The 10,978-nt window shown below is 39.0% G+C and overlaps 1 protein-coding gene across 3 annotated transcripts in view; it reads left to right on the top strand.

Moving 5' to 3' along the window:
* The window catches only part of LOC114597350 (heparan sulfate glucosamine 3-O-sulfotransferase 1-like), a 76,687-nt gene that overhangs the window by 40,818 nt on the left and 24,891 nt on the right, over window positions 1–10,978 (top strand). For all 3 annotated transcript variants that reach the window (XM_028729851.2, XM_028729848.2, XM_077930416.1), the window contains one exon: window positions 570–701. The gene's annotated coding sequence lies outside the window, so the exon portion shown is untranslated. The remainder of the gene's footprint in view (window positions 1–569; window positions 702–10,978) is intronic.

The raw sequence follows: 10,978 nt of genomic DNA, 5'->3' as shown, positions 1-10,978 counted from the left end.
ATGCATCATGGCTGTACCCTTGAAGCCGTCATTTTCTCATAATAGCAAGATTCTTTCTTGCCTACCTCAGTTGAAATTTTAATTGGCCTACTAAAACTTTCTCATGGGTAGAGGGAAACATATTTTATTTTTTTTGTATTCTAGTAATCCTATTTAGTCTTAATCACTCACTAAAATATAATGTGGCCCATATAAAAACTTCAGAATGGATACACACACACACACACACACACACACACACACACACACACACACACTTTTTTCCTAAACCCTACACAAGGAAATGCTTAACATTTATATCTTCTTCAATGCCTGTGTGTTAATATCCCAAGGCATATTTTAGCATATTCTTGCTCAGCCAGGATGCACTGTGCATTAAGACAATGGGCGCTGCTCACTGAAAACAAAAGTTGCCAAATCAGATGTTCACATACTGTTGCCAAGCATGTCACCTGGAAGATTTCCTCTGAGCCAGAATTCTATTAAAGATTACCTTGCCCAGTAGGTGAGAGTTTTGTGGGGTATGTTGCTGTGTTTTCAAGACATTAATGTGTATGTTTTCCTTACAGGTCTTAATAAATTCAGAAAGAAACATTACTCTATGGGCTGATGATGTGATTTCCTCCTGTCACAGTACAGTTGCTGGAACAATTCTCTATCATTTCCAAGAGTTTCTAACAATTGCTACACAATAATTCCAGGTAAGCACACTTTTGAGCTGTCCAATTAGTTTCCCCCCCATAGATTTACAATAATTATCAATAAAGTGTTAATTAAAAAAATCTCTCACACAGTGACATAACTGTTCCATATATTCTTTGTCCCCTGAATGGATGTTGTGTTATTTCAGGGAAATGCCGTATGTAAAGCAGACACAATCAAGGATTGGTCTCTTAATTCATACTTAGATTGTTCTCATCTGCAAGTGTCATGGGTTCTGTGGAGACGTCTTGGAGCTGGTAGTCAACTATGGAAGATGACCGGGGGAAGATGGGGCAGTTTGAGCTGGATTACCTGAGGAATGACCTAGCACAGTGGTGGCCAAACTTGGCCCTCCAGCTGTTTTGGGACTACAATTCCTATCATCCCTGACCACTGGTCCTGTTAGCTAGGGATGATGGGAGTTGTAGTCCAAAAACAGCTGGAGGGCCAAGTTTGGCCACCACTGACCTAGCAGGTTGTGGGAGGAAAGACTGGAATCTCAGAAGTTGTCTGGCCCTGAAGAGGGGCCCAGTGGCCTGGGACGTAGAGGTTCAGATCTTGGGCGGGGGGGAGCCTAAAACCACCTGCAGTGGAATTGCCTCTGTTGGCACCTCCTGTCAGTGAAGAGTCCCTTCTGGGTAGGCAAGACTTGGACTGCTTGCCTTGCAAATAGCTGTGCCCACCCTGCACTTTGAAAGGAAGATGCAGGGGAGAGATTACACGTTGGATCAATGTCTTAGCCTCCACTTAGCCACGTATTTTAACCTCTACTGTAGCATGGAACCAAGACATTGTAACCTGACTTATGTACAGCTCATTAAGTGTTCAGCAGTTGATCTTAAAGAGTTCCCATTCTTTGTCCTGTATTGATAGCCAGGGCAGAAGTTTAGAGTATTCATGCAATTTCATAGCAAGCTACTATAGCAGCATATTGATTGCTTTGTGTTGCCATTTTTGCCACGGTAATTTGCTATCTTGCATCTCCACTTCCATATAAAAATGGGGTGTTTCCTTTCCTTCACTATGTGTCCAGTGCCCTATTGCCCTTGTCTACATCACTGCAATTAACTAATTAAAATCCTATTGTGCAATAATAGTAACCTTCGTCAAATTATATGCTTTGCTCTCTGCTTTTCTCCTGTTGTGCATTCATATGTTTATTTGAAATGTTTATTTGAAATACAGCTCAGGAATAAGGTCTCTTTTTTAAAACAAAAAACAAAAACCTCAAACTACTCAACCATCTAAATGTTAGATTATCATGCTGTTAGTGTGTGGGCACAATGCAAACCAAACATAATTGGTTTTTTAAAAAAACCTAGAACTGATACATTAAGAAAAATATTCTTTCTTATTTAAATAAGAATGGTGTGGGGGCGGAATAGGGATTCAGATTCTAAATCCACTTGAATGCAAAGGATTCCGAGAGAAAACTCTCATAGAAATTGGCCCTTCACAATAAATAGTTAAGAAACTGAAAGCATTGCAGAATCTTAGCTCATTCAGTCTCTGACTTAATTATATGATCAGAGGGTGACACTGAGATAGAAGTGAATTAGCAGCATGGAAAAGATAAGACCAATCGCTTTCCAAGGCTCTGTTAAGGTCTCATTCTTTATGCCAGTCGCTCCCCAACTCCCCCCCCCACACACACACACACTTGAAAATTGCTGAAGGTCTTGGAAGACCACTTAATGATGTTTTTGCCTGTTGTAGCAATTGTAATGTTCTGTGCTAATTGATGTAATACAGTGGTACCTCCAGTTGAGCATGCGATCTGTTCCGGAGCTCCAGTTGGATCCTGAGGAATTTGCAACTGGAGTTGCTGCTTCTGCGCATGTGCACAGCATGGTAGAGCGCTTCTGCACATGCACGCGCAGCGAAACCCGGAAAAATACTTCCAGGTTTGCCGCGTTCGCATCCTGAAGGATACGCAACCAGAGGTGTGCATATCCAGAGGTGCCACTGTACAATAAAATGCAATATTTAAAAAATCATACAATATGAATTCCATAAAGCTTTACACTGTTCTTTGCAGAAAGACATACTGTAGACCACCTGAATGAAGCTCACAGATCACTGGTAGTCTGTGGGCCACAGTTTGGGAATCCCTGCTATAAGCTGCACAAGCAGCTTTTATAAATTGATACCTAGGACACCAGAGATCATAGAAGGTGCACAGCAATCATGGAATTAATTGTAGTAACACAGAATTTGATTAACTAAACAGGGTTGCAATCATATATTTTCATATCAGAAGAATCGTAAATAAATAAATTCTTTAGTACTGTAAAGGCATAATCTGGCTTAAACAGTATCTGTGGTGTCATTTGATGGTTGGTTGAAAAATGATCTATTGATGCTTACTGATTTATAGAATATGCAAACATTGCCTCATAAAATATTTTTATTCAGAAAATTCTCGTTCCTTCAATCCTTACAAGTAAGATGTTATATGCAAAGAAGATACTGGTTTTTAATTTAAACAGGACACCCTTTGAAGGCCTTATAAATAACAATTGAATAATTAGTGGTATCCAAAACATATAAATAATTAATGGATGTTAACGCTATAGAAGCGTTGAAACAAAAGGGAACATGGATACACATTTCGTATTTATTGAAGCATAAATTATGAAAAGAAATTCATAAATATGCCCATAATTTTTATAACTTTAACAGTGGTCTAAATTCTGGCAGTTTAAATGCTTCGGAGTATAGGCTAATTGAAATCAAGAACAAAAAAAATTCCTTCCAGTAGCACCTTAAAGACCAACTAAGTTAGTTCTTGGTATGAGCTTTCGTGTGCATGCACACTTCTTCAGATACAGTGTATCTGAAGAAGTGTGCATGCACACGAAAGCTCATACCAAGAACTAACTTAGTTGGTCTTTAAGGTGCTACTGGAAGGAATTTTTTTTGTTTTGACTATGGCAGACCAACACGGCTACCCATCTGTAACTGAAATCAAGAAATTATTTTTCAAAAAGGGTTGATGAAGAGTTATGCAGACATTGTGGGAGAAACAGATAAATAACATTCCTTTATTTCAGTATTTACAAATCAGACATAAATAAGTATGGTTCTTAAGAGTGCGCAGTTTTTGAAGTGGTGATATGATATAACTCAGCTAAGAAAATCTTGATACGGTACATGGTGTAGTGGAAGCATATTTTTTATTTGGAGTAATCTCATCAGCTGCTGTTTATGTTACACTCAAGTTAAGGATACTTAGCATTTTAATTATTGTATGCTGCATGTTTTCCTTTGTACATATACTTATTCTGTATTATTTTTGTTTGTTTATTGTGGAATGGTTGCTCAATAACTAAATATGGCCTTAATACCAGTCTAGGGCATTTTTAAATAAAACATTATCATCATATTACTTAAAAATTAAGTTCTATATTTAAGATGTAAATGATTTAACAGTACTTTCTTCCACATTTGGAAGTATTGCAGCTTTTACAATTGGGAGATAGCATTAAAGATGTTATTTGTAGAAAATACTATTTTAGTTTCTATTTGCTGTAGTGGGCTATCTGAAGGATAATAAATTGAAACTAAACCTTGATAAAGAGATGCAGTGGCTGGACAATTTCTGGGTTTGGAAATTAGGAAACAGCCTGGTCTTTATAGGGTTGCACTATACTTGTAGGAGCTACTGTGTAGTCTGGGATTGCTCATTTACTGAAGGCCAAGGTTCCTGCAATGGTTCAGAGTACTGTTTCCCAGCAATATCTAATTCCAGGCATGGATAGCCTGGCCACAGTAAGGCGCACTCAGATAACTTCCCATTTGGATTACTGTAATGTGCTGTACATAAGGCTTCTCTAAAACAGGAGCTGGCACAAACTGTGGTGGCTCAACATCTAAGTGGCTTCTAGAGCAACATTGCACCACTCAGTCTCCTCCTTACCTGGCCACACATATCCAATTCCCTCAAAAGCTTTGGTTTCTAAACACTTTATCCTCTGCACACATTTCAGCTTGTCAATATCCTCTTAAATTGTGATTTGCAGAACTGGACACAGTACTCCAGGTGTGGTCAGACCAAGGCAGAATAAACCAGTACTATGACTTCCTTTGATCATGACACTATACTTCTGTTGATGCCACCTTAGAATAGCTTTAGCTTTTTTTGCTGCTGCATCACACTGTTGACTCCTGTTAAGTTCATGGTCTGCTAAGACTCTTGGCCCCTTTTCACATGTAATACTGGCAATCCAGGTATCCCCCAACTTATATTTGGGCAGCTGGTTCCTCCTGCCTAGTTCTCCAATATGTTACTGTCATTTTGAATCCTGAATCTGTCTTTTGTGGCATTAGCTATCCTTCCTAGTTTGGTGTCATCTGCAAATTTGATGAGAATCCCATCAATTCCTTCATCCATGTCATTTATAAAGATGTTGAACAACAACAGGCCCAGGACAGAACCCTGCAGGACCCTGCTTGTCATTTCCCCCCCAGGATGTCAAGGATCAGTTAGTGAGCACTCTTTGGGTTTGGTCAGTCAGCCAGTTACAAATCCATCAAACGGATACCTCACCCAGTCCACATTTTACCAGTTTCTTCACAAGACTGTCATGGGGGGGCTTTGTGAAAAGCCTTGCTGAAATCAAGATACATTATGTCCACGGTATTTCCCTGATCCACCAAGCTTGTATATTAAAGAGAGAGAGATTTGTCTGGCATTACTTCAAGTTAGGGGGCCTAAATAAATAAATAAATAAAATTATCAATACATTTCCTTTTCTCTACCTACCATATGTTATTAACATGTGTGTTTAAACACAGAGTTGATACACTGACTACGGTTGACTCTGTGTTTATGTGTACTGCTTTACTATTCTAATTAACTGCATGTATTCAAGGATCTGCTTACCTTACTTTTTTAAAAAAATCCTTTTCCATTTCTTGCAAATTTCAGTGTAAATAAAGGTGCTCGACTCATTATACTCATTAAAACTGAGTATACTCATTAAAACTGAAATGAGAATTTACTAGTTTGTAAAAAGGAAAAAAAATGTAATTGTAACAACTCTTTCTCAGCATAGTTTGCCAATAGCTTATTTTAATATTGTGCAATCAGATTGTCACAGTTGTGGCACAGAATAGATCCAGGACATATTTCTTTAGTGTTCAGAATAACAATCAAAACTGAGATACCACTCTAAACCCTAATTTAAGAACCCAGGTGTTTAGACTAATCCCCTTACTTTATAGATGCTGGTTCCCTCTGTAAAAGCAGGTTTGGAGACAGGCTTCAAGAAATCTGCAATATATAAAAAGGAATTCTGCAGTCAGAACTACAGAAATTGGCATATTTCTGAACTCTTAGCAATAGGAATGTAAGAGGGCAAACTGGAGGACACTTCTCAAGTATTTGACCTAATTGGAATATAAAGAAAGTAGATAGAAAGAAGCTTTTGTCCCAGGCCCATCCATTGAAGATGAACATTGGGAGATTAAGTACAGACAAAAGGAAATATTTCTTCACATAGCACATACCTAGCTAAACTATGGAATTAAATACTACGTGGCCTAGTGATGGCCACCAACTTGGATGACTTTAAAAGAGGACCAGACAAATTCATGGAGGATAACACTATCAATGACTACTAGTTGCAATAAAAAAAAATCCTTCCAGTAGCACCTTAAAGACCAACTAAGTTAGTTCTTGGTATGAGCTTTCGTGTGCATGCACACTTCTTCAGATACCACTGAAGAAGTGTGCATGCACACGAAAGCTCATACCAAGAACTAACTTAGTTGGTCTTTAAGGTGCTACTGGAAGGAATTTTTTTTTGTTTTGACTATGGCAGACCAACACGGCTACCTATCTGTAACTGGTACTAGTTGCAATGACTGTGTACCACTTCCAGTATTAGAGGCAGTACGTCTCTGAATGTCAGTTCTGGGGAGTATGTGTGGGATGTGCTGCTGTCCTTACCTCCTGCTTGTGTGTGGTTGGCCACTCTTGAGAACAGGAAGCTGGACTAGATAGGCATTTTGGTCAGATCCAACAGAGTGATTCTTAGCTTACACACTAGGGACAAGCAAGCATCCCCAGTCATTGGCTGTGCCAACTGGGCTGATGAAACCTGAGAACATCTGGAGTGCCATGAGAAGCATAACCAGGCATTCAGTTGCCCATTATAGCCTGAGCTCCATGCAGAAGTGGCAAAACAGGGAAATGCTTTCTGTCATGCCCCATGGGGATCCCACAGTAGGCTAGCAAACGCTATGTCCGTGGTGGACTGGGTGATCTTTACAAAATATAATTTATAAAGTAGCTCTGCATTACGAAGACCAAGTATGTAAAAGCGGCCAAACCCCACCCCACCCCAGATAAAAAAAAACATACCGGGTTCTTCATTTTCAAGCATTTGTAGTGCTTTTCTTAGAATGGATACCTGCAAATGTAATGGCCCACATTCTCTCATTTATTCTTCACTTTGAATTATGTCATGTATTTATAAAACAGTAGCTTATTTTAAGAAACTACTAAAATTGAGTTAATTAACTTCTTCTCTTTCAGTGCTATCCTTTCATAGGTGACAATTCTGTGTGATAGATAAATGATGAAACAATTTGCAAAGTTCTTCCCAATATTAATTAAAAAGTGACCAAATGCTGAAAATTGCAAACATGTCATGTATATTGTAAGGAATATTAATCAAGGTCTGACAAGTTCAGCAGTGGTGAAGTATCACATTTGGAACAGAGAATTAAAACAGCCTCTTGGTGATTTTGTTGTACAACTGACAATAATATATTGAAATAATTAATATATGTGTCTTTTTTCCCCTTCGAGGAATAGAAACCACTTACTGAAATAAGAAAGATCTGTCCATTTGGTACAGCAGTACTGTGAATTTGAAGAAACCTAACGGCACATTGTGCAATTTATATCTTCAGGTCTTTGTACAATTGCCTGTGTTTTGTTTTTGTTTGTTTTTTAAAAATGTCTGGAGTTTAAATTTAGTATTATACTCAAAAATGTACAGGAACAGCTACATATGATTAGCATACTTATCATTGTAATAAATAATATTGTCAGATGTAATAAGAACTGTAGGGATGCGGGTGGCGCTGTGGGTAAAACCTCAGCGCCTAGGACTTGTCGATCGCATGGTTGGCGGTTCGAATCCCCGCGGCGGGGTGCACTCCCGTCGTTCAGTCCCAGCGCCTGCCAACCTAGCAGTTCGAAAGCACCTCCGGGTGCAAGTAGATAAATAGGGACCGCTTACCAGCGGGAAGGTAAATGGCGTTCCATGTGCTGCGCTGGCTCGCCAGATGCAGCTTGTCACGCTGGCCACGTGACCCGGAAGTGTCTGCGGACAGTGCTGGCCCCCCCTTTCCTGCCTATAGAGTGAGATGAGCGCACAACCCTAGAGTCTGGCAAGACTGGCCCGAACGGGCAGGGGTACCTTTGCCTTTAATAAGAACTGTTGGGTGTATTTAAGAACTATAGAAGCTGATGGAAAAATAAAGCACCATCTATCCCTTCTTTGTGTACGAGAGGGAATCCCCATAACGTCTGAACGTGCTGCTACTGGGTTAGGTTCATTGCAGCTCACCTGCTTAGCTGTGAGAAGCGCATGCTTTTTATGATGGTAGCCTGCAAGCCAATGCTTGAAGATGACTGGGACCTCTGGATACATCTATAAAAGGCTTGGTATACTTGGTATTTGGAAAGGGTTGAATTGTACCCCATATTTGTAAATTATCTTGTATTACTATACGGAGTTGTAAGGTTAAAATACGAGGTGGCCTTAGGAAATAGATTTAAAGGACTGTGTACTGTATACTAATGAAGATGCCTAGATAAAATAATGCAGCATTCTTCATAATTTCAAGATAAAATATTGGGCCAGTAATTTCATTTAGGCTGATCATTTCTCTTCAATCTTCTGTCATGCTTGGCATCATAGTTTTGTACATCAGCCTGTTTTTCCCTGGGGGAGGGTCTTTTTAATTGTTAACCACTTAAAACATACAGATATTTAAAATTGTGCTCAGAAAAAAAAAAGGAAATTAAATTGTGGTGGTGTGTAAGTTGTGTAATTTGGAAAAGATGCTGCCCAAGATTGAAGTTGTTTTGTTGAGCACATTCTCCCCTGTCATGTTCCTTTGTAAAGCAAAAAAACAAAAAACTAGTTTATCACAGTGGCTGGTTCCTGGCTAGGTCTGAAGAACAGACAACATAATTTCAGTAATCATCAACTAATTGGCCCTTGTTCTTTAAACATTTATAATTACAGAAGTATTTTCTTCCTTCAATCCCTGAAGTGGTCTGTTGTCTCCCGCATGGATTATGAACATTTAACTATTATCTTGTAGATTATCAATACATAATTAAAATGCTATTGGAGATAAAGCATCATTCATTTCCCCCCCAAAGGGTAAACACAGTGGGGAAACAGATCATTCTGTTAACTGCAAGTTAAGTTTAAAAAAAGAATATCAAAACAATTTATGCCAGGGAAGGGCGGGGTGGTGGTGGTGGTGATGATGGAACACCTCTGGAAATGATGGGACTATCTAGTTTAATATGCTTGATAATTTTTCATTTCAATTCAATTTGTATATCACCTAGGTGGTTTGCAACAACAGAATATAAGAATCACACACCTTATAATAATCTGATCCAATACAAAAAGTTGTAATATAATAAAAACATAACTTTAAAATAAACAACTCATATGAAATAAAGTAATGTTCAGTAATCCATTTCCTCCATTGCCTCGCTGACAATTCCATTTCCCAGAAGGTGGAAGAAGCAACAAGGAGTTCATCTGTCTTGGACCTGGTCCTCACCAACTGATCAGGAACTCATTGATGAAGTTGAAGAATTGGGAACCTTGGGAGGAAGTGACAGTAAGAGCTGTTAAATAGTGGAACAGACTCTCTTGGATAGGGTTGCCATATTCTGAAGAGCAAAAAAGAAGACACATTTGCCAACTTCTACCTTAAACTATGGATCACTATGACAACTCTACCCATGAAAAAAAGAGGACGTGTCCTAGAAAAAGAGGACATATGGCCACCCTACAGGTGGTAGTGTTAGTGGTTTCATGGCTTTCTGTCATTGATGTTTTAGTTGGGTCTATGATTCTATAATACAATAGTACACAATAAAAGTAAATATAAAAATATTAGCAAATAGTTATACAGTAATTCAGTCTTAACAATTACAATAAATAATTACTAAACTATAATCAATAAAAAACAGCAAGTTGCAATGCATGAAATACCACAATACATACAAAAACCATGTAGAAGAATTAAATTGAGAAACAAAGATACACAACTATTTTTTAAAAAAATGTATCCTGAACTCCTCTTCTCCCTTTCCAGCTTCTGCTGTTCTTAAAGTAATGACTTGGGAGAGGCTATTGCTCAGATAGACTTGATTGAGGGTACAGGAGGTGAGGCTCTCTTGCCCTTCTTTGCCTTTCCTTACTGAGGGAGCAAGGTGGCAGCATACTAGGGCAGAAGTAGATGTTAAAGGTGTCATTTCTCTTAAGTAGCCCTTTCTCCTCCTCATCTCTGTTTCTGCTGCCTATTCACTCATCATGTCAGACTGGTTGAAGCCTCAATATAATGCACAGGGCAGCAACTCTGTTCTGAAGGTTCCTCAGGCTGGGGGTGGGGGCAGCACAGGTGAAACCAGTCACCCCATGAGAATAGACAATGTCTCACACCTCTTACAGTTCTTCCTTTGGAAACCCCCCCCCCCCAAAGGTTCCTGGGGCTGGAGGGTAGGGCAATGGAGGTGGGGGAAACCATGGCCAGCACAAAGTCTCTTGCCCCTCGCAGAATAAATGTTCCATTTCTTCCATTAAGAACCCTCTACAGTGAACCCATTGACACTATTATATTTTAATATATTCTAAAACTCAGTTTGATCTAATTATTGAGCCTGGTCCTGAATACTAAATATAGCTTTACAATACTTTGAACTACACATTAGAAAATGCTGGTTCTCAGCATTCTTCTCACGTGACATTTTGTACTTCAGATTCCCGAGTACAAAATACAGTGCCTTGCATCTATTGTAACTGGTGTACTTGCGGTTAAACATCTGCTTTTATCTGCCAAAAAAACTGGTGACAATTGAAACAGGATCGAGCCTCAGCTGGGATTTTTTTTGCTGAGAACTAGCCTTTTAAGCAAATGTGCACAATTCACGTTGACGCAGGGCATATGTGTTAAACATCATTGGAAGCCCCCTATCTGTCAAGCCTGCTTTGTTCCTGTTTAATTTGAT

This window comes from Podarcis muralis, chromosome 6 (genome assembly GCF_964188315.1).
Source record: "Podarcis muralis chromosome 6, rPodMur119.hap1.1, whole genome shotgun sequence".
Taxonomy (NCBI): Eukaryota; Metazoa; Chordata; class Lepidosauria; order Squamata; family Lacertidae; genus Podarcis; species Podarcis muralis.
Note: the sequence above shows the minus strand (reverse complement) of the source record. Positions and strands in the feature narration are given on the sequence as shown.